Source organism: Podarcis melisellensis (genome assembly GCF_964234715.1).
Source record: "Podarcis melisellensis genome assembly, chromosome: W".
NCBI lineage: Eukaryota > Metazoa > Chordata > Lepidosauria > Squamata > Lacertidae > Podarcis > Podarcis melisellensis.
The window spans coordinates 25041995-25069670 of record NC_138535.1 but is presented as its reverse complement, the minus strand read 5'-3'; the positions used below and the strand labels follow the sequence as shown (position 1 = coordinate 25069670).

The 27676-nt window shown below is 49.5% G+C and overlaps 1 pseudogene across 1 annotated transcript in view; it reads left to right on the top strand.

Annotated features, from left to right (window-relative positions):
* LOC309361275 (inositol polyphosphate 5-phosphatase OCRL-like) overlaps nucleotides 1-19943 on the top strand; it is a 32499-nt pseudogene extending 12556 nt beyond the window's left edge. Inside the window, exons 4-14 of the transcript in view lie at nucleotides 6404-6586; nucleotides 7311-7410; nucleotides 7541-7791; nucleotides 11175-11228; nucleotides 13061-13164; nucleotides 14575-14709; nucleotides 15210-15313; nucleotides 15791-15956; nucleotides 16770-16978; nucleotides 17358-17381; nucleotides 19828-19943. The product of the transcript in view is annotated as an inositol polyphosphate 5-phosphatase OCRL-like (transcript). The remainder of the gene's footprint in view (nucleotides 1-6403; nucleotides 6587-7310; nucleotides 7411-7540; nucleotides 7792-11174; nucleotides 11229-13060; nucleotides 13165-14574; nucleotides 14710-15209; nucleotides 15314-15790; nucleotides 15957-16769; nucleotides 16979-17357; nucleotides 17382-19827) is intronic.
* Nucleotides 19944-27676: the final 7733 nt, after the last annotated feature.

The window sequence follows — 27676 nt, the reverse complement described above, 5'->3', positions numbered from 1 at the left end:
AACCAAATGTTGTTGATAAGCAGTATCCAGTGCACAGCGGAATGATGAGAGGTATGAGCCAACATGCTCTATACTACTTTATTTACAGTTCAAAGCTGGTAAGTTACAGAAAAACATCTTCCCTCTGCCAGAGCAGAGAAAGCGTCATCTCTCCTCTAAAGCACGGAGAGAATCACAAACTGAAACTGCAAAGAGCAGGGAAAAACAGGAAACCAGTATACGTCACATCCAGTCTCCCGTTCCCGTGGGAAAACCTCCAACAGTACAGACTGTGTGGAATGTAAACAACCTGTCTCGTGACAAGCACTTCGCTGCACAGAGAAGAAAGCAGAAACCAACAGCTTCTTCCTCAGAGTGTAAGATAGGCACAGACGATCTACGTTGCTGTAAAGTTGAGGCTAAAGTTGTTTGTCTCGTTCTTGGTCTTTGTTCTTTTTCCTTAGTCTCCTTTTTCTTTGCGCCACTCATTCCAAACTTATCTAATAGTCAAGGTCAAGCTGAGTTGTTCCCATGAGAAAAAGACGGCCCAGGTGCAGCACTCAGCCAGCAGGCCAAGAAATGGAAAGTAAAACAATATCACTGCCGTTAAGTCCAAAAACCTCTAGGGGGAGCCTAAAATGTCTTCTCAGGAAGGATTACCCAGAAATAAAAGTTAAAGTCCAAAAACCTTCCAATGTTAAGTTTTTAGCAGAGTTGGTATTATAAAAACACAATGTCTCAAAACAGTGCTTGCTGGTACTTCAATTGATGTTATAAAGTAACAAAGTCCAAACCTCTCAGGTTTTCCCAGTTTGTGTATCAAAATGCTTGGGTCTGCAAACTGATTGCTACTGTTACCAGGCAGTTCCAGCCCTGGTTTCCTTCTTTAAATTGTAACTTCAGCAGAAAAAGATTTCAAAGTCCATGCTAACACATAATCCAATGCTTAAACTCCTTTTCTGTCTTTAAATACAGCTCAGTAAATGCTCAGATCCAGTCAATAAAAAAATTACTCACAGCCTCCACTCCTCCAGCTCTTTGCGTTCAAGTTCAATGGCGGCGGAAGACGGACTTCCTTTTTCTTTTTCGTCCTCCGCTTTCAGCCAAATTCAATTACTTTGGTCTCAAATTGGTCTCCAATTGATTGAAAGTCTCTATTACTCACGGATTGCTGTCTTTTAAAAGCCAAATCCAGGAAGAAAGGTCGGCGCTCACCGGCAACGGCTTCGCGGCTTCTCTCTGCCGATTGCGGAACGACCCTCAGCACCGCTGCCTCCTCCGCGATCCGGAGCCCCTTACTGGGTTCCTTCAACGTTTCGGGGGCAGCTTCTGGCGCCCGCCGGGTCCCAAGGCTGCAGGCTTCTGCCGCCTGCAGTTTTCCGGTGTGGGTATCCGCTTCGCCGTAGCGGACGACCCGTTCTCGGACAGAGCACCCTTCCCAGTTAGGAAAGGGCAGCCATTACCCTTCGCGCCACCTCCGGAAGTGACTACCACTACAGTTTAGAGCAGCTACCGGCAGCAATGGACACAATGGTTTTAAATGTTTTAATCGCTTTTAATTTGCAGCACTTTAAATGGTGGTTGTTGTTTTTTTTTTTATAATATTATATTATTTCATTACTTTATTTTTGCTTGGGGTGGGATAAGCATTTAGTCAGGGCTATTGTTTCTTGCTTTGTTTTGTTTTGTTCTGTTCTGTTTTGTTTTATTATTATTATTATTCTGTTAAATTATTATATAGTTTGTATTTTGCCTTTTAAGGGGAAGGGTCATGGCTGCCTGGGAGTGGGCCTCAGCCAATAGATTGGGTGGGGCAGGTTCCACAGGGGGAGATGTATTGGGACACCCGATCTCAGTGATCACGGGCAGGAGGAGGAGTTATGCTAAGACCAGACCATGTCATTACCGAGGAGGCAGGTTTAGTCATTGTTTGAGGACTATCCCTGCCTCCAGGTCTGGTCCTGACCGGAAGGATACAGTAATCAGCAAGGGAAACCCACATGACCTGAAAGTGTTGCTGTGCAATGCCAGGTCAATGATGAATAAAACCACTGCCATCCACGACCTGATTGTGGATGGAGGATTTGATCTGGCATGTGTGACAGAGACCTGGTTGGATGAAGCAGATGGGCCTGTCCTTGCCGCTGCTTGCCCACCAGGTTTCTCTTACGCACAGCAACCCAGGTCATGTGGGCGGGGGGGGGGGGGTTGCAGTGATTTTTAGGAAGTCATTAGTCTGCACCAGGCGTCCTATTGGGAAGACCCAGTTTTCTGAGTGCATGTTCTGGAAGTTGGGCAATAGGGGCAGTACAGGATTCCTACTGGTGTACCGACCTCCCCGCTGCACCAAGGATTCCCTGCCCGAGCTGCTTCAGGTCATGGCGGATATGCTCCTGGAGACACCTAGCTTGGTTGTCCTGGGGGATTTTAACATCCATGCCGACACGACCTTACAAGGGGCTGCTCGGGACTTCGTGGAAAGCATGGCCTCCATGGGGCTGTCCCTGAATAAGTCTGGCCCAACTCATAGCCACGGACATGCCTTAGACTTGGTGTTTACCTCTACGGATGTTGGTGATCTGACATTAACTAAAAGCGAAACAAAAGAAGTGCCATGGTCAGATCACTTCCTGGTGCAACTGGACTTCTCCGCAACCCTTCCCCTACGCAGGGAGGTGGGACCGATTCGGATGGTCCGCCCCCGCCACTTAAGGGATCCAATTGGCTTCCAGAGAGTGGTAGGGGATGCTTTATCCCAAGTTGATGGCCTTTCAGCTGATTCCCTGGTGGCACGCTGGAATGCGGAGTTAACCAGGGCTATTGACTGTCTGGCTCCGAAGCGCCCTCTCCGATTGCATGGAGCCCGGACAGCCCCGTGGTTTTCCCCGGAGCTGAGGGTGATGAAACAATCGTTGAGACGGCTAGAGCGCTGGTGGCGGAAAACTCATTCTGAATCAGACCGGACACGGGTTAGAGCTCAACGTCGAGCCTGCCAAGTGGCAATGGCGACGGCGAAGAGGGCCTTCTTCGCCGCCTCCATTGCATCTGCAGAAAACAGCAGCAGGAGACTTTTTCAGGTGGTTCGCAATCTATCAGAACCACCTGTACCACCGGGGCCTGGTAGGGACCCCAAGACCTCCTGCAATGCTTTTGCAAAGTTTTTTGCGAATAAAATCGCTCAGATTCAGAAGGAGCTAGACTCCACCGTGGGAGCAGGGCCAGGGCGGGAGAGTGCTAGAGTTCTGTCTGGTCCTGTTACATGGGATCAATTCCAATCTGTTACCTCCGAGGATGTGGACAGGCTGCTTGGACGAGTGAAACCGACCACCTGTCTCCCTGATCCTTGCCCATCCTGGCTGATAAAAGCGAGCCGGGAAGGGCTGGGTGATGGGCTCTGCGGGGTGGTGAATGGCCAACTATCGCCCAGTCTCAAATCTGCCATTCTTGGGCAAGGTGATTGAGCGGGTGGTTGCTGAACAACTCCAAGCACGCCTGGAGGAAACGGACCATTTGGATCCCTTCCAATCGGGATTCAGGCCTCACCATGGGACTGAAACTGCCTTGGTCGCGCTGGTTGATGATCTCCGGCGGGCTAGGGACAAAGGTGAGAGCTGTTTCCTAGTTCTGCTGGATCTCTCAGCGGCCTTTGACACCATCGACCATAACATCCTTCTGGACCGTCTAGAGGGGCTGGGAGCTGGGGGCACTGTCATACAGTGGTTCCGCTCCTTCCTCCTGGGCCGTGTTCAGAAAGTGGTGGTGGGGGGTGAGTGTTCAGACCCCTGGGCTCTCACTTGTGGGGTGCCTCAGGGTTCTGTCCTCTCCCCCATGCTTTTTAATATCTATATGAAGCCGCTGGGAGAGATCATCAGGGGGTTTGGACTGGGTGTTCATCAGTATGCAGATGACACCCAGCTCTACCTCTCCTTTAAATCAGAACCAGTGAAGGCGGTGAAGGTCCTGTGTGAGTGCCTGGAGGCGGTTGGAGGTTGGATGGCGGCTAACAGATTGAGGTTGAATCCTGACAAGACAGAAGTACTGTTTTTGGGGGACAGGAGGCGGGCAGGTGTGGAGGATTCCCTGGTCCTGAATGGGGTAACTGTGCCCCTGAAGGACCAGGTGCGCAGCCTGGGAGTCATTTTGGACTCACAGCTGTCCATGGAGGCGCAGATTAACTCTGTGTCCAGGGCAGCTGTCTACCAGCTCCAACTGGTACGCAGGCTAAGACCCTACCTCCCCGCGGACTGTCTCGCCAGAGTGGTGCATGCTCTAGTTATCTCACGCTTGGACTACTGCAACGCGCTCTACGTGGGGCTACCTTTGAAGGTGACCCGGAAACTGCAATTAATCCAGAATGCGGCAGCTAGACTGGTGACTGGGAGTGGCCACCGGGACCACATAACACCGGTTCTGAGAGATCTGCATTGGCTCCCAGTACGTTTCCGAGCACGATTCAAAGTGTTGGTGCTGACCTTTAAAGCCCTAAACGGCCTCGGTCCTGTATACCTGAAGGAGCGTCTCCACCCCCATCGTTCAGCCCGGACACTGAGATCCAGCGCCGAGGGCCTTCTGGCGGTTCCCTCATTGCGAGAAGTGAGGCTACAGGGAACCAGACAGAGGGCCTTCTCGGTAGTAGCGCCCGCCCTGTGGAACGCCCTCCCATCAGATGTCAAAGAGATAAAGAATTACCTGACGTTCAGAAGACATCTTAAGGCAGCCCTGTTCAGGGAAGTTTTTAATATGTAATGCTGTACTGTTTTTAACACTGATTGGGAGCCGCCCAGAGTGGCTGGGGAAACTCAGCCAGATGGGCGGGGTATAAATAATAAATTATTATTATTATTATTATTATTATTATTATTATTATTATTATTATAACCTGTATCAGAGTTGGGGCTGGAGAAAGCGACATCTACATGACAGCTTTATTGTTGGGTGCCAGGCAAAGTCTGTCCTGTTCACTCAGGCCACATGGGTGGGTAATTGAAAGTATTAGTTGTGGTGGGCAATTTCCCTTGGTGCCACATACTGAACCGTGGCTTCATATTATGAGCAGGACGGCAGCCTCTCCTCCAGGTTTGCACACCTCTCCCCCACCCCAAGCCTATTGGGAAGCTTCCACTTGGATTTTAAATTAACCACAGTTTGGTGTGTCCAGATCCTAAGGTGGTTCATTTGACCAGCTTTGTAAACCCACGATTGGAAATGGGCTTGTTTCAAGGAGCCATGGTTCAAATGAAGCGGTTTGTGCAGCTTCAGACATTGTGACAAGATGCAGTTAATCCAAAACTGAAGCAAAACCTTTGGAACTCCTCCTAAAAGCTGTGCTGGAGGAAAGGGAGGTGTGACACACCCCCCCAACACTTGGTGTGGGTCATCCTTATAATGCTAAGCTTACTACTTCAAACAAAGTTTTTGAGTTTTTGCTTTGGTTATTTCCTCGTACTGTTAGTAGTAAGGTAAAGTTAAAGGGACCCCTGACCATTAGGTCCAGTCGTGACCGACTCTGGGGTTGCGGCGCTCATCTCGCTTTACTGGCCGAGGGAGCTGGTGTGCAGCTTCCGGGTCATGTGGCCAGCAGGACTAAGCCGCTTCTGGTGAACCAGAGCAGCACACGGAAATGCCGTTTACCTTCCCGCCGGAGCGGCACCTATTGATCTACTTGCACTTGGACGTGCTTTTGAACTGCTAGGTTGGCAGGAGCAGGGACCGAGCAACGGGAGCTCACCCCGTCACGGAGATTCGAACCGCCGGCCTTCTGATCTGCAAGTGCTAGGCTCTGTGGTTTAACCCACAGCGCCACCCGTGTCCCACTGTTAGTAGTACCCAGTGGCCATTTGTTTTTCATGTCTTCTCCTTTTATGATATGTTTATCAGTATGTGGTTAGCAGCTTCAGATGCTACTGTTTTACAGAGGCTGTTTAGCTTGCTCTTTTTACCCCTTTACTAGACAGGCTGTATTTCTGTGCTGTTTTCAGAGTCGGGAATGCCCATTCCTTCATGGCCAGCATGGAAACACAGAAGGCTAGCCTTTTAGGAGGTTTGCAAAGAGGACAAGGGTGTTACGGGGTAATCTTCTAGCAAACAAGCTTGGCACAACAGATCTGAGAGGTGGTTTTCTGCTCCCGGAAAGCCAGCCTGGAAACCAGGTTGCCAGGTGAAGGAAGAATGGAGAGATCAACCAACTCACTTGCCTTCCAAGAATTTCTGGTTGCCTGTGGCTACTGGGATAGTGCTTAGATATCAGGCTGGCTGACACATCTTAAAAAATACAAGGGAAAAGCTTTTTTTCTTTCATTAGCAAAGCTCCTTTGGGGCCCCGAATAGCTAAGCTGAGGAAGAAGTGGCTGGTATTACTTGTTTGTTCTTGGTCCTGATCTTGCCTGCCCTTGCACACTCCTGTTGTCTTTGCATATTTGACCAGCACGTCTGTTCCGATTGGAGTCCTATTCCTGCACTTCCACATCCTTCTCTTTGGCACTTGGGCATTCGGTTCCAGGAGCTGGACCTGAGCACAGAGGCTTTCTTCTACTTGGACTCGACAAAGGAGCAAGAGTGGCTGACAGCTGTGGAAAAGGCTTTGCGTTCCAAATCCAAGTACAAGAAAGTAAGTCCAACCCCACCCATTTCTTCAGCAGCCAGACAGCTGTCAGGAGCTGGAGTGAGGAGGAGGAGGAGGAGGAGGAGGAGGAGGTCAGCAAGAAAAAACACCTGGTGTCAGTGGTGTTTTATTCAAAAGAAGCCAACATTCTTTATTCAAAGAAACCCAAACCGTGCAGGCCTCGTGATCACAGAAACCTTTCCCAACAGGTCTTGCCCCAGTGAGGTAGTTGTGAAGGCTGAAGGTTGCTACCCACCCACCACTCTCTGAAGTCTCCTCCTCCCCCTGGTCCTTCCCAAGCATCCTGAGACTCTGACACCTTGCCTGTCTTTGCTCCCTCCTCTTAATTTCTCTGTGTTCTGGGAGACCAGCAGGGAGGGGAGCTGATCGCAGCAGGATGGGGAGACCCCCTGGCTTCTTCAGCAGCCTGCCTGATCTCTGCCTCTTGACCCCCGCCTCCAGCCTCCACTTCTGCCTCGGATTCTGGGCTGCTGTTTGCCACAGAATCTTCCTGCCCTCCTGCCTCTTCAGTTTCCAACACCTCCTCTTGCTCACAGTCTGCTCCCTCTTCTCCCTCGGACGACCCCCCACCAGTTCCCTGGCTCTGAGCCTTCTTCCCTTGGGGGATCCCCAGTTGGTGCCACCTGCCACTCCTATCTGCATCCAGCCGGCCCAGGACAGCAAGCAATGAACAGAGCTGGTAGACATCCCAGTACCTTGCATCTTCTAGGTGCAGCTGGTGCTCATCTTTGTCAGGAAGGACCAGCTCAGCCGCATCAAGGAAGTGATGAGGGAGACAGTGGCCACAGGCATCATGGGGAAGATGGGGAGTAGACCCTGACAGCGGAATTCCCTACGTCGATCTTTCTGTCTGTCTGTCTGTCTGTCTGTCTGTCTGTCTGTCTGTTTTTCTAATCTCTGCCAACCAGTTCCCCCTCTTTCCTGCTTGCTCACTAACAGCCATCTTTGCTCCGCCCCTGCAGGGTAACAAGGGGTGTGTGGCCGTGAGGCTTGTCTGCAACAATACCAGCTTCTGCATGGTCAATTCCCACCTTGCTGCCCACGTGGAAGACTTCGGGCGCCGAAACCAGGATTACAAGGATATCGGTGCCCAGATGAGCTTCCTGCCCCCTGACCAGGGTCTGCCGCAGCTGACAATCATGAAACACGAGTGCGTTTCGAGGGCTTGGAGGGAGAGAGCCTTGGCTGATGTAACTTGCTGGTCTCCGCTATCTGGAGAAGCAAATTGAGTCACGTTTCTGTAACTTTCCTGCCTGTGTGTCGCTCAGGGTAGGCAGCATTTGTTGTTGTTTAGTCGTTTAGTCGTGTCCGCCTCTTCGTGACCCCCTGGACCAGAGCACGCCAGGCCCTCCTGTCTTCCACTGCCTCCCGCAGTTTGGTCAAACTCATGCTGGTAGCTTCGAGAACACTGTCCCACCATCTCGTCCTCTGTCGTCCCCTTCTCCTTGTGCCCTCCATCTTTCCCAACATCAGAGTCTTTTCTCTTTTTTAAAGAAATAATTATTAAAGTTTTACAAAAACATAAGTACAAAAATACATGAAAAAATAAAAATAAAAATACAACATGTAAAAGACAAAAGACAAAAAGAAAATAAGAAAAAAAATTAAAACAAATCTGTTTTTTTATAACTTTAAACTCATTTGCTTGTTTCCTTGACCTCCTCTCACCTCCCCTTTTTGTATCCCCTTTACATAATCAAATCAGCAAATCCTTACCCTCATTCATTGTCTTATCTCTATATCTTAACATATTATAACTCTTTATTTCCAACCATTATCAATTCATTTTTGCATATTCTTAATAACTTTGTTGCTAATGCCACTTATTTTCAATCCAACATCATTTTAACATTCGTTAATTTTACAGTGTTTCTGCAAATAGTCTTTAAATTTCTTCCAGTCTTCTTCCACCAACTCTTCTCCCAGGTCTCGGATTCTGCCAGTCATTTCCGCCAATTCCATATAGTCCATCACCTTCATCTGCCACTCTTCCAGGGTGGGTAAATCTTGTGTCTTCCAATACTTTGCAATAAGTATTCTTGCTGCTGTTGTTGCATACATGAAAAAAGCTCTATCCTTCTTTGGCACCAATTGGCCGACTATGCCCAGGAGGAAGGCCTCTGGTTTCTTCAGGAAGGTATATTTAAATACCTTTTTCATTTCATTATAGATCATCTCCCAGAAGGCCTTAATCTTTGGGCACGTCCACCAAAGGTGAAAGAATGTACCTTCATTTTCTTTACATTTCCAACATTTATTGTCGGGCAAATGATATATTTTTGCAAGCTTGACTGGTGTCATGTACCACCTGTATATCATTTTCATAATATTCTCTCTCAATGCATTACATGCCATGCCATAAATTTCATACCGGTGGTCCACAATTGTTCCCAGTCAGCAAACATAATGTTATGACCAATGTCTTGTGCCCATTTAATCATAGCAGATTTAACCATTTCATCCTGCGTATTCCATTTTAACAGCAAGTTATACATTCTTGAAAGTATCTTAGTTTTGGGATCTAACAGTTCTGTTTCCAATTTTGATTTTTCCACCTGGAAGCCATTTTTTTTGTCCAAATTATAGGCCTCTCTTATTTGGTAATAATGAAGCCAGTCTCGCACTTTATCTTTTAATTTCTCAAAACTCTGCAATTTCAATTTGTCTCCTTCTTGTTCCAATATTTCCCAATATTGCGGCCATTTGGCCTCCATATTGAGTTTTTTCTGAGCCTTTGCTTCCATTGGTGACAACCACCTTGGGGTTTTATTTTCCAGTAAGTCTTTGTATCTTATCCAGACATTAAACAATGCTTTCCTGACAATATGGTTTTTAAATGCTTTATGTGCTTTAACCTTGTCGTACCACAAATATGCATGCCACCCAAAAACATTGTTGAAACCTTCTAAGTCCAAAATGTCTGTGTTCTCAAGAAGCAGCCAATCTCTCAACCAGCAGAATGCTGCTGATTCATAGTAAAGTTTAAGGTCTGGCAGGGCAAATCCACCTCTTTCCTTTGCGTCAGTTAGTATTTTAAATTTTATTCTGGGCTTCTTGCCCTGCCAGACAAATCTAGAAATGTCTTTCTGCCACTTCTTGAAACAGTCCATCTTGTCCAGAATTTGCAATGACTGAAACAAAAATAACATTTTTGGCAATACATTCATCCATCAGAGTCTTTTCCAGGGAGTCTTCTCTTCTCATAGAATCATAGAGTTGGAAGAGACCACAAGGGCCATCGAGTCCAACCCCCTGCCAAGCAGGAAAGACCATCAGAGCACTCCTGACATATGGTTGTCAAGCCTCTGCTTAAAGACCTCCAAAGAAGGAGACTCCACCACACTCCTTGGCAGCAAATTCCACTGTCGAACAGCTCTTACTGTCAGGAAGTTCTTCCTAATGTTTAGGTGGAATCTTCTTTCTTGTAGTTTGGATCCATTGGCCACTCATGAGGTGGCCAAAGTCTTGGAGCCTCAGCTTCAGGATCTGTCCTTCCAGTGAGCACTCAGGGCTGATTTCCTTCAGAATGGAGAGGTTTGATCTTCTTGCAGTCCTTGGGACTCTCAAGAGTCTCCTCCGGCACCAGAATTCAAAAGCATCAATTCTTCGGTGATCAGCCTTCTTTATGGCAGGCAGCATTGTGCTCTCCAAATGTTGATTGACCAAAATTCCCATAATTGCTAAGAATTGGCCTTGCTGACGGGCTCATGAGAGTTCCACTTCAGCAACACCAGGAGGGTGCAGTGTCGGCGATCCCTGCTGCTGCAGCTGCACCACTAAGGTTTCTACTAGAGCAGCCAGGAGAGAGCAACATAAACCGAGTGGCAGAGATGTATTAGATGAGATTATAGCAAATGTGGGCAACTTCTCCAGTGATCGGGGTGGGAGTTGCAGTTTGTTAAGGGCAGTAACGCGAAAGCAGAGCGGCCATTTTGCATGGAGAAGGTTCCCGGCTCAGTCACCAGTGTGTGCAGCTAGGGCTGGGCATGATCTCTGCCTGAAAGCTGCTGCCAGTCCATGTAGTCCGTCCTGAGCTTGATGGGTCAATGGTCTGCCTCAATATAAGGTCGCTTCCCATGTTCCTGTGTACTACAGCAGGGTTTGGAGGGCCACAAGCGCCCTGCCCATGAATTCAAGAACCAGGGGAAATTCTAAAAGTCTTTGCTGAAAGGACATCAAAGCAGGGGCCAGGTGAACCTCTTTGGGAGATTATTCTGAAAGGTCGGGTGCCATGACTGAAAAGGCCCTGCCATGCTTGAAAGAGCAGGAGTTCCCTGGGAAAGGGATTCTAGTCAGTGGAGAGGCAGTGCAAACATAAGTGGGCCTTCTTCTGGTACCCTTTCCCCAAACCTTGAAACACTTGAAAGGCCAAATGGGATGCTCTGAATTGGGCCTGGAAGCAGTTCAAGAGCCAGTCTAGTTCACAGAGCACTAGCCTAATATGATCATACTGCCCAATCCTAGTTATCAGTCTTACTACATATTGCAGGAAGTGGCAGCAGGCTGCCTCCCGACCCCCGACCCCCGACCCCGTGAGCTAGCCTGTAGCTGTGGTTGCTTTGCTTTTTTCCAGCATTGTCATCTGATCACTAAAAATGAGCTTCAGAGACTTCTGACCTACGACCAGGTGAGAGACATCTTTGTGTTATATGTGGTGGTTTAGGATATTGCCCTGTTTATTTCCTTTGTCTGGGATACCCCAGCCTAGGCTAGAGAAACCACTTTCAGGCAGTTAGGAGCAAAGTGTAGCTATAACATAGGATGACTGCGACTTCTACAAATGCTTTTTAAGGTTGCCGGTTTGTGCAACCTGAATTAGAAGCAAGTCCCAATTAAGTTGGAGGGTTGCCTTGGAATAAGTAGGACTGCTCTGCCGTTTCCCAGTTAGAGGGCTTTCCTAGCTCAGCACACGCTCCAGATGTTGTTGGACTCCCATCAGCCCCAGCATAGCTGCTGTCCAGCAATATCGAAAGGTCTAAGGTTTCCTGCTCTAGGTTTTGCATCTGTCTGGAAAATCTGCGTTGCTCACATGTTCTTATCAGCAGAGACTTCCATTAAGTCCAATTAAATTGCTGGTGCTTTTTGTTTTACATTTTTCTCTCCAAGGTTTGTGTGTTCATCATGTTGACGACCTTTCTCCCACTTGGCATAAGGAGCATTGGTATTTTGTGTTGAAACAGGCCTGATTGCTGCACCTTACGGTGGATTTAAACTCTGTGAGCGTAGTCGTGCCTTAGCCCTTTGAGAAGGATGCTGCAAGGAAGGCAAGGGGGGGACTTCCAACATATGCAAAACCATCATAAAACATTAAAAACTTCCCTAAAGGCTGTATAGTTACTTATCTCCTTGACATCTGACGGGAGGGTGTCCCACAGGGCAGGTGCCACTACTCAGAAGGCCCTCTGCCTGGTTCCCTGTAACTTCGCTTCTCACAGTGAGGAAAAGGCCAGAAGGCCCTCGGTGCTGGACCCTGATGCCTGGGCTGAACAATGGGGATGGAGACACTCTTTCAGGGCTGAGGCCATTTAGGGCTTTAAAGGTTGGCGCCAACACTGAGAATTGTGCTCAGAAACGTCCTGGGAGCCAACGTAGGATGCAAAAGGGTGGTTTTGCAGTTGCTCATAGTGTCGGGGGTGTATTCTGGTGGTTGTTAACAGTTTGTATGGATTATTGGTACATATAAGATTGTCTATTGGAGGTATAGCTAACCTGTGGTCTGCCGGATGTTACTGAGCTGCAGTTCCTGTTGGCTCCAGCCATCATGGCCAGTAATCAGGGATGATGGGAATTGTAGTTCTGCAGCATTGTGAGGGCCACGTGTCTGCTACTCCTGAGTTAGAGGATTTTCCTGTCGTGTGATGCAGCAAAGTAATTTAAGATGACATGGGGCAAAAATGCACAAGCATCCTGTACCTTTAAGAATTGGGTATAAGATAGGATCTCAGCAGGTATACCCCTTTTTTGCACTTGGCTAACCTACTAGTAGGGACGCGGGTGGCGCTGTGGGTTAAACCACAGAGCCTAGGGCTTGCCGATCAGAAGGTCAGCGGTTCGAATCCCCGCGACGGGGTGAGCTCCCCTTGCTCTGTCCCTGCTCCTGCCAACCTAGCAGTTTGAAAGTACGTCCAAGTGCAAGTAGATCAATAGGTACCGCTCTGGCGGGAAGGTAAACGCTGTTTCTGTGTGCTGTTCTGGTTCACCAGAAGCGGCTTAGTCATGCTGGCCACATGACCCGGAAGCTGTACGCCGGCTCCCTCGGCCAATAACGCGAGATGAGCGCCGCAACCCCAGTCGGTCACGACTGGACCTAATGGTCAGGGGTCCTTTTACCTTTACCTTTAACCTACTAGTACTTCACCTTGGTCTTCCAGCACAACAGTGGCTGTTAATAGACTCCATTGTCAGGCAACAGGGGGTCTTCTGCTTCTCTGCTGATAAGCGATTTCTTTTTGGCTTTAGCTAAACATTCAGCGTACCCAAAAGACAGCTTTTGCTGATTTCACAGAGGGAGAGATCAAGTTCATCCCGACGTACAAATTCGACTCTAAAACAGATCCTGCTTGATAGTTGAGCCTTTGTAAGTAAGTCCTCTCAATCATTCTTCTGCAAGGCTTGTTTGTTTTTCCTAGTCTGCTGAGATGCTAGTAGTGTCCTGCCTTTCCATCCTCCTGAGCAGGCTAGTAAAACATATATTTTAAACATGGCTTTCTGCTAAGCAAGCTGTTGGAGGAGGGCTAGAGTTGAGGGCTGGACGGACTTCCTTTCCTCTGCAGCCAGAATGGACACCAAGCCACGGAGGAAGAGAGAGATCCAGCTCTCCTTCACCTGCTCACTTTGCTTGCATGGAATTCCCGGTTGCCAAAGGCTGCTAGGCGAGTTGTGAAATGCAAGGCTGTGATATGTTGTCTTCCTCAAGCCATCCCTGCTCAAAGTCTCTGGAAATGCTTTGGCTCCTTTTCCACAAGCAGCCTTTCCCCCACATTTGTCCTGATAATCAGCATCCTGTTTCATGGCGTGTTTAAGCAGAGAATCCTGTTTGTGTCAAGGAAGTCTGGGAATGAGACTTGGTGCTCTCTCAAGATGAGTCTGCCAGGGCATAAGAGCATGAGAGCAGCCCTGCTGGATCAGGCCATTGGTCCATCTGGCCCAGCATCCTGTTCTCACATTGGCCAATGAGATGCCTCTCGGGGAGCCCACAAACAGGACCTGGGTGCAACAGCACGCTCCCCTCCTCCAAGCCATACTGCTTCTCTTGGTGGAGTATGTTCTCTGGCCATTATGGCTAGTAGCCATTGAGCCTCACCATCCAGGATGTGGCATATTCTTGTGGTTCTTGACAACTGTCAGAAGCCACCTAGGCCTGCTAGTTTCATTGCTCTTGCTGTGGTAATGGGGAAATCAAAAGGACAGGCGGAACATGTAGTGACGAAGCCGGAAAACGGCAGGCTCCTTTGGGCAGCATTTCAGGTGCCAGAAAGGGTCTTTTGGATCACTGAAAAAATAGTGTCTGAACAAGAATAACGGGGCCCCTTGTTTTGGGGAAGGATCATCATTTGGTGGTGTGCCATATGCTTTGTATGCAGAGTCTCAAGTTGAAAGGCACCTCCACCTGAAAAAGGATTGGGCCACAGAGAGCTGCTGCCAGCCAGAGGAGACTTAATTAATGAATTGTGGGGTTGGAAGGGATCACGAGGGTCATCTCGTCCAATCCCTTGCAATGTAGGAATCCAAACTGGGGGAGGTCAGAAAATCATTCTGACCTGGTAGAAGGCAGCTTTTGATTTCCTGACAACTCTCTCCATGAGGCAAAATGCGTGCACACCTGCAAGGTCCGCCCCTTCAGAAGTTGGACTCCCAAGCCCCATCATCTCCAGCTCTTGACCGTGGTCAAGATCACAGGCCGTGTGTGGAGCCAAAGTTTGACTGTGTGAGCCTTGTGTGTTGCCTCAGCCAGTCCAACTGTCTCCTTGCAGTGGGAAGTGCCGTGTGCCAGCATGGTGTGAGCCAATCCTCTGGCGAGGAGGCAGCGTGAATCAGCTCAGCTACCGAAGCCACATGGAATTGAAAAGGAGCGACCACAAGCCCGCCAGCTCCCTCTTCCTCACAGGGTAACACCTGCCCTGGCCAGGGCTATCGTCTATTCAGGCTTTTTAGTTGCCTGCTATGTGGCACCTCCTCGAATCTGGGCAGGCCCTGACCAACAACCAGGCCCCTTTCCACAGAGCTCCTCCTTGGCCAATGACTTCCGGTGCAAGGAGTGGGCAGGTTTTGGCTCTGTTAAATCCCTAGGCTTCCATTCTCCACTGTTCTGAGTACACGCTGCTCCTGCAGGCATGGCAGACCACATGGGCTGAACTGTATACCTTAACCGTTGGCTCCATTCATGCAATGGAGCTTCTGTGGTACTTGGCTTGGAGCATTGGGCTTCAGCCCATTGGCTCTGGAAGTCACAGCCGCTGCCATCCTGGGGAAGCTCTCAGAGTTACAGTACTTGCCTCTTTCAGGGCTGGGAACAGGGGGTGCATCAGGCCTTATTGCTCTTAACTCATGCCCCCCCTTTTTAGTCCATAGCCCCAACAAATGTGCTCTGCCCCCCCCCCCCCGATAGGTGAAGGTTGTGGATGACCGACGGTACCGGAAAGTGATTGAGGATATTGTTCAGTTGATGGACAGGATGGAGAACGAATTCCTTCCCTCCCTCCCTGGAGGGAGGTAAGGACGAATAGGATCCTCTCCAACCCCTTAAAGAGGGTTTGCTGCAAAAAGACCAGGGGGGAAAGAAGGCCTTGGCCCATCTAGCTCAGTCTTGAGCGGTTCCCCAGGATTTCCGGGGGATCTCTCCCAGCCCTACCTGAAGATGCTGGGGATAGAACCTGGGACCTTTGCATGCAAGGCAGATGCCCTTCCACTGAGTGGCAGCCTCTTCCTCTTCCTTGCAGGCAAAGACTCCAGGGGTCGCCAGCGTGGTGCCCTCCAGATGCTGGACTACAACTCCCATCATCCCCAGCCAACATGGCCAGTGGCAAGTGCAGCAATATCTGGAGAGCCCCACGTGGACCTGTTGCATGTGCAGTCCCCTAAATGAGAGGCCGGGGCCAAGGACAAACTTCCCCCTGGAGCATGTTTCCTTGCCTCTGCTGAAGGCAAACACTCTCTTTCCTCCCCCCCCCCCCCCGTTTTGCTCTGCAGTTTCCGTTTGAGAATGTGAAGTTCCGGCAGCTGCAGAAGGAGAGGTTCCAGATCACAAACAACGGGCAGGTCACCCTCCACTTCTCCTTTATCCCCAAGCTCAGTGACAGCCAGTATTGGAAGCCATGGCTTCGCGCTGAGCCCTGCGAGGGATACTTGGAGCCCTGCGCGTCTCTCTCTGGAATCAGAGAACTGTAGAGTTGGAAAGGGACCCCAAGGCTCATCTAGGGAAGGCCTTCCTTTTCCCCTCCTCTTCCCAACCCTCCTCCCTCAAACCTTGGGAGTTTGGTAGAGCAGGGGAGGCTTAACATTTGTGGGCTGCATTGCCCCATGCTCAAGCCTCCAAGGGCCACACGTCAAAGCAGCTGAGCCCAAAGTGTAAAAGTGTGTGTGACCAGCTTTAAACAAAGACACACAGACAAATGAATTGAAGCCAAGCAATGCTGGAGGGTCCCCAAACACCTTTTGGCATCGCAGGGAACCAGTGAGAGCAGTCCGTCCAAAAATTACTTTTTTAAAAAAATAATCGTATTTTTATGTTGTGGAGGCACAAAAATATCTTGGGGAACATATAGAACTAGCCAAACATTTAAAAACTCAATGAAATGTAAACTAAAAAAGAAAGTTACATTGGGGGCGCAAAAATCCTTTCCCTTTTGATATTCTTTTGTTAGGATCACTTTCTCTCACCCCCCAGTATCCTGTCACCATCTTCTGTGCAGCTGCTGCTTTGGAGGACTAGAGAGGAAAGTGGGGTGGGGGTGGGAACTGAGTCGCTTCTTCTCCTAATTCTTGAAGTTAAGGTTTGCCCCATACACCTGTGAGAACAGGATGCTGTACTAGATGGGCCGTTGGCCTGATCCAGCAGCCTCCTATTGTGTCCTTCTGTTCAATTCTTCACCGTCTTCACTTTTAATTTACAGACAAGCCAACTTGGCTGTGCCCAAGAGTGTATCTACCTGACCTCCTCCCGTTTTAGGTGAGACGGTGGACATTTCCCTGGATGTGTACGTCAGCAAGGAAGAGAAGATTGAGGCTATCTTTGTCCTTCACCTTGACCCTGGCAAGGACTATTTCCTCATCATCGGTGGGAGCTACCTACCAAGCTGCTTCGGGACCTCCTTGGAAGCCTTGTGCTGGATGAGGCAGCCGCTTGGCGGAGTTCCCGTCACCAGACTTATTGACCTGGTAGGGAAAGGGGTTGATTTACCTGGCAGGTTCATGTGCTGGATGTCTACCCTTCCCACTCTGCTTGCCTGCTTGGAAAACAGCTGCTCTTCCACTCAGCAATGTGGGGGCTGGGGGTCCTCCGCTGCATTCAGCTTCAGCTTCTGTAGCTGTGCATCCGCTTCCTGTGTGCTGTTCATGCCCTTTGTTTGCCTTGACTGAGTCATCCCAGGTTCTGGTCCTCCCACCTGCCCTTTCGCAGGGCCACTGAACCATGTGCATTTCCCTGCCATCTGCCCAGATTCTGTTCAGCCAACGGGCTGTTTCTTTCTCTTCTCAGGGCCTGTGCCATTAACACCCTTGGTTGTCTGTTGCTCTTGCCTTCCTCCTCTGATCTCAGGGAGAAGACGGCTTCCTAGAAAAGGTAACAGTTGGTTTGCTATCCTCTAGATGTTCTTGTAGCGGGCTCAAAGCAGGTTTACACGGGGGTTGCGTTCCGAGGTGCCGTGCGTTTAAATGAAATTGCGTATATTGGGGGCAGCATTGGAAAAGCCTGCAAACACCCTCTAAACTCCCGGAAGCCCTTTTGAAAGGCCTTTTGAAAACCAGCAGCCTCCCTGCAAAACTCCTTGCTCCAACTCTCCACAGGTCTGAAAGGTCGGTGCCAAAGCTCCTGGGAGGGAGTCGAGATGCTGTTTCCATGCCGCTTTGACGCTTTTGTGCTCTTGGGGGGGGGGGGACGACATTTTTGCCCCTTCCAGTGCCCCTTCCAGCTTTGCGGCAGTGTGCATGTGCCTCGAAGGCACGTAAATGGAGTTGCCCTTGTCAACGATCAGCAGCTGCTCCATGCAGTGGCAGCTGGTCCCTTAGGGCAAACCAGGCACTACCCCACCAACCGGACTTTCCTCTCAGGTACCCACACCTGCCTGCCTTCTGACTCAAATCCAGTCCAGGTGGTGGCTCTAGCTCTCTGCTTTGGTCTCTCCCCTAGTCTCAACGTGGCCCTTGTAGAACTCGGCAGAGGAGAACGGAGACGAAACCAGAATTTGCCATCGCTGCTTGACTCTGGGTCCGCTTGCGATTGGCAGCACGGGAGGCAGAAAGCCCAGTCTCATGATGCAGGTGCCAGCCCCCTCTGGCCCCAAGAGCCAGTTTTCTCCTTGTCTCTGTGCTCAGCAACTGCTGCACAGGCTGTGCCACTCTGGCTTACTCTCACCACCTGAGCACTGGCATTTGGGAAGCGGTAGTGGCTGCTTTGGGGTGGCTCAGGGAAATGTCACTCCTCTCGAAATCAGATCAACTTGGGTGTATTATCCTAGCCACAAGGAGACCGTGGTGACTGTCAATTTGGACAGCTGTAGACATTTAGAATCATGGAGGATATGTTGATCAGTGGCTCCGGTCAGGGCTATTTCTTGCCACTATTATCACAAACCACATGCTTTTGATTACCAGTTTCTGGGGAACATGATGGACAGAGTGCTCTTGTCCCCGTGTCCCTATGGACTCCCAAGGGCATGTGGTTGGCCATTGTGGGAACAGAATGCTGATCTAACCCAGCAAGGCTCCTGTGTTCTTTAGCATGCACCAGCTACTCTTGCACTAAGACTCTGATACAGCATGTGTCATTCCCCACACCAATACTCTCTCTCTCTCTCTCTCTCTCTCTCTCTCTCTCTCTCTCTCTCTCAACAGGGGCGGGGAGTATTGGCGGGGGGGGGGAGGGGGGATGAACTGGGTCCTAATCAACAGCTGCCCTGGGGATGAGGGGATCAAATTCTCCATCCTTGCCAACTCCTTTCAGTGATGGGCTGCTTGCCACTGCTGTGCTCCTAAAGCTCTCTTGCTCCCCCCTCCTCTCTTTCTCTTTCTCTTGAATGTGGTAGCTTGAGATAGAAATAACCACCCTGAACATTCCTGGAGAGGAAGATGGGAAGGAGGCCGGAGGCATTGTTCACCAGCTGCTGTGTGCTGCATTGCCCAGACAAAGTCGTGGGCTGGGGCTCCAGCTGTTGCTCAGTTTCTACCCCTGCCTCTGCAACGTGCTCTAGACAAGGGGTGGTGAACATGTGACCCCCTCATCTCATCATGCTGGCTGGGGCTGCAGCCCATCAACCTATGAAGGCCCATCCATGTTCTGTTGCTGTTTTTGTTACTTATTTCCTGCCCTTCACCCTAAGGTCCCAGGGCAGGTTCCAACAATTTAAATAAAATGTTAGCCAAACCTCATGTCCACAGCTGCATATTCAGTAAGCTTTTGGGTGAACTGCACATCCGGAGTGGGAGGATTACTAGCTGCATATTAATAGGGGGAGGGGGAGCTTGGATTTGGGGTGCGAGCAATTAGTTTTTTGTTTCCCCACTTGAGATGCTTGCTGTGGCTAGGGCCGGGCGATATATTTTCAAATCAGCTTGAAGTCTAGATAGTGAGACTGGTTTCATAATTTCTGACCTGGCAATATATTGCGAATCATGATGTGTGTGTGTGTACTATGCAAAAAACACCATGTGGGGGGAAACTGTGAAGCCAGACAATGCTTCTTTAGATTCCTGCAGCCCCTGTGGACTCTGCCGGTTCAGCTTTCCCCTGCCCTCCTGCAGGGGGCAGCCGAAATCACAATGCGGGGGAAACCGTGAAGCCAGCCAATGCCTCTACATAGCTCCATCTTATTTCAGACATCGTGATATATTGGTGTATTGCAATGTTTAGCTAGTGATATATCACCGTGTTGAAAGCCAGCTATCGCCCAGCCCTAGTTCTGGCCTCAGAGGGCAAGACTTGTCCACCCAGCTGGAGCAAGGAAAGAATGCATACAGGCACACATTCTGTCAGGCTCTCATGCCAGTCCCCCTTGTCATTGGACCTCCAGGAGAAGCAGTTTCTGGATATCGTACCCCAGGATGGTGATGACTCCACTGAGCGGCCAAGGAGATCTGGCTTTTGGTGGACCACCTCTTCAAGAATGCCTGCCACCAGGTGAGCTGAGGGGGAGGGTACCATTGAAAGGATGGGTGTGGGCTGGAATCCAGTACCAGTTTTGGGGTGTGCAGGTTCCAAACGTCCCAATTGATTTATATCTTAGCTACCGACTCGCTCTTACGAGCTCCTGCTGTGAGTATAGTGGCACCTTGGTGGAGCGCAGCGGGTGGGACATCCAGCATACGGTCTTCCTTAGAGCGGCTCAGAAGAACCCAAGTGTTCCCAACCATTGTCTGTCTATCCCTAGCAAAGCGGCTCTCTGAGACTCGCCACTAGAAGACGCGGGGAATGATTTGACTCTCCCATTGCCCCAAATCAGGAGAAGGGTAGTAGGAATGCTACTGTGGAAAGCAGGCGGGATACAATTCTCAGCCCTTGTGCCAGCTCTCTTGGTGAGGGGCTTTTCTCCATTGTGGCATTCCTCGACCTCACGTTATGCACCCCAGGGCTGGATTGTTCTTCATGCTATCCAGGATGTACCTCATCCCATTTGGAATGGCCCTTGAGAAAGGATGGTCTGCCTATAGTCAGCAGCTTACCATCTTGTTGTTTGTTAAACACTTGAATAAAAAGCATGCTTAAAATAAAACAGGAAAGATGAAATTTTGCTGGCTTCTTGAGAAAAGAATAATGCCTCATTATTTGTATCTGCTTTTAAATGTTGTTTCTCTTCTCTTTGTAATGAGTTTTACTGGGTCTGGGGTCATTTTAAGTTGCTTACCTTCACTAAAATATATAAATCTACTCGACTGGAAACTTTTATTATCCAAATTCAAACCCACTTTTCTTTCTTGGAATGTCCTCCATGGAAATGAGATGAGCAACTGGATAGCAAAATTCCTGGAGTGGGGAGGAGGGTTCAGTGTTCTAATAGATTAGATATGGACAGTCCTTCAGTACAGCAAAACTTGACACTTTGAAACCTTTGAGTCCTTTCCAAAAGGACTTCACCCACTATTTAGGGGGGAAGTATGTCAGAACTGACCTTCTGCAGTACTGATTCCACATTCTTGGACTCCTAATCTTACACGTAAATTAGAGCTGGAACCATCTCAGGCCCTATGGCTCTTGAAATGACCATGACCTATTGAGCAAAACCACAGACTCCACCTCTTTGGTGACTAAACCCCACTTGCTTTTACAAAATAAATTAACAAGAGAGGAAAATCATGGAAGAAATAAAATGGCTTTTGAAATTAACAAAGGCGATTCCTTTTATCCACATGTATTACGGGACATGTTCAAAGCGCCCCTCAGGAGAAATTCTGTAAGCAAAGGTAGCAGGCTTTGAAAAGCTTGTGCAGATACACAAGGGCACATTGCTAAAAGAAACAAAGGGATTTGGAGGGACCATGAGTGAACAGGTAGTACCAGAATGTACAGAATTGTACCTAGAAAAGGGTTACAACTGGACTACCTTTTTGTAAACAAAAACAACAACAACCCCCAAAATAAAACTCGGAAGCAGCAGGACTCCTTAGCAACTCTTCAAAAAACAAAACACAAAACTGCATATCCCTACCTAGTCACCAAATGTGAGGGGAAACGTAAACCAGCGTCTTACACTGCTTTAAATGATAGCCAGATTCTGCCATTTTTTACCACACCAGAAGTAAAAGCACGGGGCATTAATAAGTTTTTGAAAAATCATGCACTTCATTTGTAGGCAAGGGGAAGCTTTCTGAAATGTACACACAATCTGTTGAAATGACCAAGCAGCGGACGAGATTCGGGGACAGTGGTGTGCCGCCTGGGGAAATGTTCCTTTCCATTCACCTTAAGCAAAGATGTGGTGACCTTGTGCATCCATAAATAACTTTCAGAAATGTATTTCATTACTTCCCAAAGCTTCTCACTGGGCCACCAAATGGCATTTCTTTCTATTTTGGATGAAACTGGGGAAGCAGCTTGAGAAGAAGGGGTTGCTGACATTCACTGGCCTGGAGAACACCTGATGCCAATATGATGGCAAATTGTGGGTGGTGCATTGATGGAGAAACTAAGGCAACAAATGGGGACATGACGCCACCGGTGTTCTAAAGATACATTTCATGTAAAGATTATGATGGGCTTCTTCAAATGCCCATAGCCTCTTACAAGCAGAGGGTTTAGATCAATTTTCTGTAAACCTCTGTCATAAATAGTTGTCACTGGAAATACGACCCAACAATGCAATGCTGGACTCATCCCTCCCGTCAGCGTGCCTGGAAAGCACGGGTCCCAGTAGGTTCCGCCTTACTCTGCTCCTTTCTCTGTGAAAGCCTGCTCTTTCGCTTTCACATGGGAGCAAACCTCAACCCACCCCCTCCCAAAGAAACCTTTTTTATGAGCTCCCCTACTCTGCGTGTGCTTTCTTTGGCTCCTGTCTCAATGAGCAGAAATTGAGCACATGAATTTTCCAGCATCAGGAGTTTCCCCCAAGACAGTGTCGAGATCAGGCGTGTTTGTGTGGCTCCACGCTTGCAATTCTTGGGGCTTTGGCTAAGAGGAGTGCATGCTAGCTAGACAGTTTACCTCCCTTTGCTACAGTTTAAATTTCTGCATGCCATCTGCTGTTGTGGAACAAGTCATCCCCATGATCCCTCTAGCCCAGTGGTCTCTAGGGCGGCCCACAGAAGCTCTCAAGGGTTTCAGACAAAACATTTGTTCACTTCAGCATATAGCAGTCCAAAGAAATGTATGCTCTAGAAGGTCACAGGCTCCCCCGTCTTTGGGGTAGAGCTTTGACGTCTGAGACTAGATCTGCAGGACTCATAAACATTTCACTCTGTAGAGATGAGTAGTCGGCACCGTCCGAGTATAGGAGGAGGGGGGTGGGGGTGGAATACAGGGCTGAGAACTAGAAGAATGCGTTCAATCTCCTACACGAAGCCAGAGCCAATTATGAAGATTGACCAGTTGCTTATAGATCAAATGCATGGATCATGCAGCTGCAAAGAGGTCTACCCAGCCGCTCCCACAGGCAACATGGAATTCTTCTGTGCAATTTACTGTGTTGTTGTTGTTGTTGTTAAAGATGTAAGACAAGCCTATATTGCACTTCATTAAAAATGCCAGGTCACTTCACAACAATCTACTGATGGACTCAGTAGAATCAGCAAGGGCCAGAGGTCAGGAACCTTTTTCAGCCGTGGGCTGGTCCACCGTCCCTCACAGCATGTGGGGGGCTGGACTATATTTTGGAGAGAGAAAATGAACGAATTCCTATGCCCCACCAAGAACCCAGAGATGCATTTTAAATGAAAGGACACATTCTGCTCATGGAAAAACACATTGATTCCCGGACTGTCCGGCCCCCGGGCCTTCGCTTGCCTACCCCTGCTCAAGGCAATCACTTCCTGCACTTCACGTTAACGCAGAAGACGGCCCAGTTGTGCTCAGATGCTCAAAATTCCCTTTTCACCTTTGGAGGGTCTGTTTCAGTTGGCATCGGGACAGCTCACCTAGCAGTGCAGCTGCCTTTATTGCAGAGGCAGGAAGTTTCCTTCCTTTCATATTCAGGATTTCTGTACTCACATAGAAATAATAAAATGGTTTCTGCTGTTTGTTAAAAGTCATGAATGAACTCTCACAACTCGTTGATAAGGTAGCTTGCTTGTGTCTCGAGAAATCGTATAAGAGGAGCATTCATAGGAAGTTGCACTTGACAGAGTCAATCTAGCCTAGCACTGCCTACACTGACTGGCAGCAGCGCTGCAGGGTTTTCAGACGGGGGCAGTCCCAGCCCTGTCTAGTGGAGATCCTGGACTGAACCTGGGATCTCCTGCATGCAAAGCAAGGCCTCCCTCAACTCGGGAGGCGTGAGTTCTCTACTGTATTTCAGCAAATGCTTTCACTTTATCATTTCATTTTCCTCTGTATATTTTGTGCACCTATTTTCCTGTATACTTTAGACAGAGAGGAGTAGCAATAGGGTTGGAGGCAAGGTTCACAGTTAGTGTTGTGTGAGCATTTTAAAGCAGTTGAGTTTAAACAGGAGGGGATTTCAGCTGAAGAGATGGCCAGCATCGTGAATCTGTAAGTAGGATGTCTTCTGCTTCTTTCTTTTAATCTTCTGGGGCGAGGGCTTGGGGTCCCCCACACGGCCAGCATCCCCATGGAATTTAACCCCTTCCTGAACAGCTTAACTTCTCTTCCCACCCGCCTTCCCATTCTCCCTCCAATCTCATTGCAGCTCAGCTGGTTAGAGGGAGCTGCAGATAGCACCAAGGTTGCAGGCCCGATTCCCAGAAGGTACAGCTGCAGATTCCTGCATTGCAGGGGGTTGGACTAGACCTTCCATGATCATTATTTGGGGATGCTTTTTATTACATTCGTAGCCCACTTTTCATCCAAGCAGTTCAAGGTGGCATTGATGGCTTGCCTTTCCCCCTGTTTCTCCCCTCACAACAAACCTGTTAGGCAGGCTAGGATGAGAGTGACTGGACCCAACATCAAACAGTGCACTTCATGACTGAGTGGGGATTTGCGCTCGGATCTCCCAGGTCCTCCTAGTCCAGAATTCTAGCCACTATACCCCCCCCCCTCTCTCTACCCCTTCTCCGTTTCTCAACTCTTCAGCCATCAACTGCAACAGACAGGGGTTCTGTCAGTCTTCCTGTCAGTCACTCTGACTCCAAGAGAGTTTTCATTGCATTCTTTGGCTCATCTATGCCTTGATGCTTTGACGACCTTCCTAGCAGCCCCCTTCGCTCTCCAGGCAGGGCTGCTGTCCTAACAGCATTGTGCTGAGGGCTCTTTTAAATGCTGGAAATGCTTCCCTTTCCTTTGCTGGGGATGGGGGTGGGGGGAGTGTTGGAATCCCCCCCACATACATGAGATGCACCACTGTGTTCCTGTGGAGAGCCGTTTGGGGTCTGTGGGTGCATAAAAAAACAAAAAGAGCCCTATTGCGTGGCGAGTTCCCGCCCCCCCCCCAGGGGAAATAAAGACACACGACACAATTATTTCAGGTTAATGGGCTAAATATGGCCACAACTTTATTGGTTACAGGTGATGAGTGGCATTGGCTTAGGCATTGGTCCTAACCGACTATCCGGCTTCAGCCCGTCCGCTTGAGGTCCGGGAAGGGTTAACCACCAGTAGGGGGAGTCCTGCTGATGCACGTCAACTCGCACCCCCCTCCCCGGGGTCACCACTCAGGGGCGTGCCTTAGGCCCTCACCTCCATAGGCTTCGGACAGGGCCACGCCCCCGGAATCCTTTATCGGACTACCCTTCAATATGTGGGGCAGGTGATGGCGCTTCCTCCCCTCTTCCATCTACAGAACAATACCAATACCAATGCCTAACCGCCAATACCCAGAAAGTTGTGACGATTTGCTACGAGGTAGGCGGCGATAAATAGGGCTGGTCACGCCCCCTGAGCCAGCCGATTGGCTGTCCAGGGGCTGACGCGGCCGGGGATTCCCTCAGTCGCCCGCAACTCCACCTCCTTTGTAGGCGGAAGTGGCTTTGCTGGATCAGAGGAAAAGCCCATCTAGTCCAAACTCACAAGCAGTAGCCCACTCCTGCTGCTTCTCCTCTAGCTGTTGGCTTCAGAGGTAGAGCGCCTCTGTTCCTGGAAGCTCTATATTGCTATGTTGAGTGATAATAAGAGATGCTGTTGTTCTCCTCCAACGGAATCGTGGGTGACCCCAAGGCTCCACAGGCAGCAGTACCGCCTCAGGCAGAGTCCTTGGAGTTGAGGCTTTCGGGGTTCCGGGGTCATAAGGAGGCACTGGAACCCGAAGATCAAGTTCTTGGAGGGGTGGTTTGAGTCCGTGTACACATTTGTGGCCCCTCCTACCTCGATCTCGGTCCAATTCGGGCTCCTTGAGACTTTGCCGTTGCCATAAAGAAGGTAGGTCCCATTATAGCACTTCAGCCAGTAGTAGGGGTGATCAAGGGTGAGGGCAGCTGACCCAATGCGTTGCAGGTTCTTGTCTCGAATAAAAAGTTCCCAGTATTCGTTATCGGTGAGCCGGGGTACTAGCGAGTGGCGCAGCAGGGTTCAGGACTCTGGAAGGCAGAAGTCAAAGTCTCCCATTCGGTCGGGGTTGGACTTTCCGCCGGTCTCGATCCTGTGGTAATCCAAGAAGTGGTAGTCTGTTTGTAGTCCTGTACAATGGTCCGACGGAAAAGCGGAGATCTCAGTCAGGGTGGTGAGGATAGGAAAGGTGGGGATCAGGTTCATGGTCGGCGGTTGTGAGAGGCTGAAGGAAGGGAAGAAGAGGCGAGCTGTCAAATGTGGAAACGGAGTGGTGAGCATAGAAGTCAATGGAGCTGTCAAAGGAACTGTCAAACTAGCTGTCAAACACGCTGTCAGGGAAGCGGGGAGGAAGGCAGTCTATGGAGCTGTCAAACGAGCTGTCAAACGAGCTGTCAAACCCGTTTAAAGCGTAATTTGATGGCGTTGGTGTCTGGGATGATTTCGGAGGTCCAGTTGGGTGATGTGGTTTCTGGTCTGGTCTGTTGAGCCCGATTCTGGCCCTGATCTGGTCCGGTCTGTTGAGCCCGATTCTGGCCCCGATCTGGTCCGGTCTGTTCCTCGTCCTCGTCGATGTAGGAGGTCCCCGAAAGAGGTGGGGTTTCGAAGGTGTAATCCTCTCCGAGGCTCTCCTGCGTCTCCTGGGGTGGTGGTGCCGCCTTGCACCTCGTGTGATGTATCCACGTGGTTTTCTCCCCCACTTTCACAGCAGTTGGTGAGGTCAGAAGTACTTGGTAGGGACCTTCCCAGGCAGGCTGGAGGGTTAGCTTCTGATAGACCTTGACCAGGACCCAGTCACCTGGATGGAAGGAGTGGGCTTGGACGTCAATGGGCAGGTTCTGTCCCTCGATAGCCGCGTACTGGTGGAGGCGCTGCAGCTGTTTCTGAAGCTGAATAATATAGTTAGTAAGTTCTGCTTCCCCCACCTCGAGTTCTGAGAGGGGGAATAAGGTGTTATAAACGGGAGGGGGTCTCCCAAATAGGAGTTCAAACGGGGACAGTTTCAAAGGTCCAGTTGGGGCACTCCGTATGTTATGGAGGACCAGTGGGAGTGCATTTACCCATTTCAGTCCAGTGAGCCTGCAAAGTTTTCCCAGTTGTGTTTTTATCTCTTGGTTCATACGTTCTACTTGGCCAGAGGATTGTGGATGGTATGGCGTATGGAGATCCCACTTTATTTGGAGGGCCCTGGTCACCTGTTGTACTACATCGGCAGTGAAATGGGTTCCCCTGTCACTGTCCAACCGGCGGGGCACTCCATATCGGGGAATAATGTCCTGTAGGAGGGCCTTAGCAACTACTGATGCGGTGGCTTTTCGGCAGGGAAATCCCTCCACCCAGGAGGAGAATTGGTCTACTATGTAGCACCTTAAAGACCAACTAGGTTAGTTCTTGGTATGAGCTTTCGTGTGCATGCACACTTCTTCACATGCACACGAAAGCTCATACCAAGAACTAACTTAGTTGGTCTTTAAGGTGCTACTGGAAGGAATTTTTTTATTTTGTTTTGACTATGGCAGACCAACACGGCTACCTATCTGTAACTGGTCTACTATGATTAGGGCATGTTTGAAGCCCTGACATTGGGGCAAATCAATAAAGTCCAGTTGTAAACTTTCAAAGGGTACAAAGGCCCATGGTCTAGCCCCTGGCGGTTTTCTGGGCTCACGCTTGGGGTTGAAGTTGTGACAGGTGATGCAGTTCTTTGAGGCTGCTGTAGCTGTGGCTGCTCTCCCTGGAGCGTACCAAGACCTCTTAACATGCTCTATTAA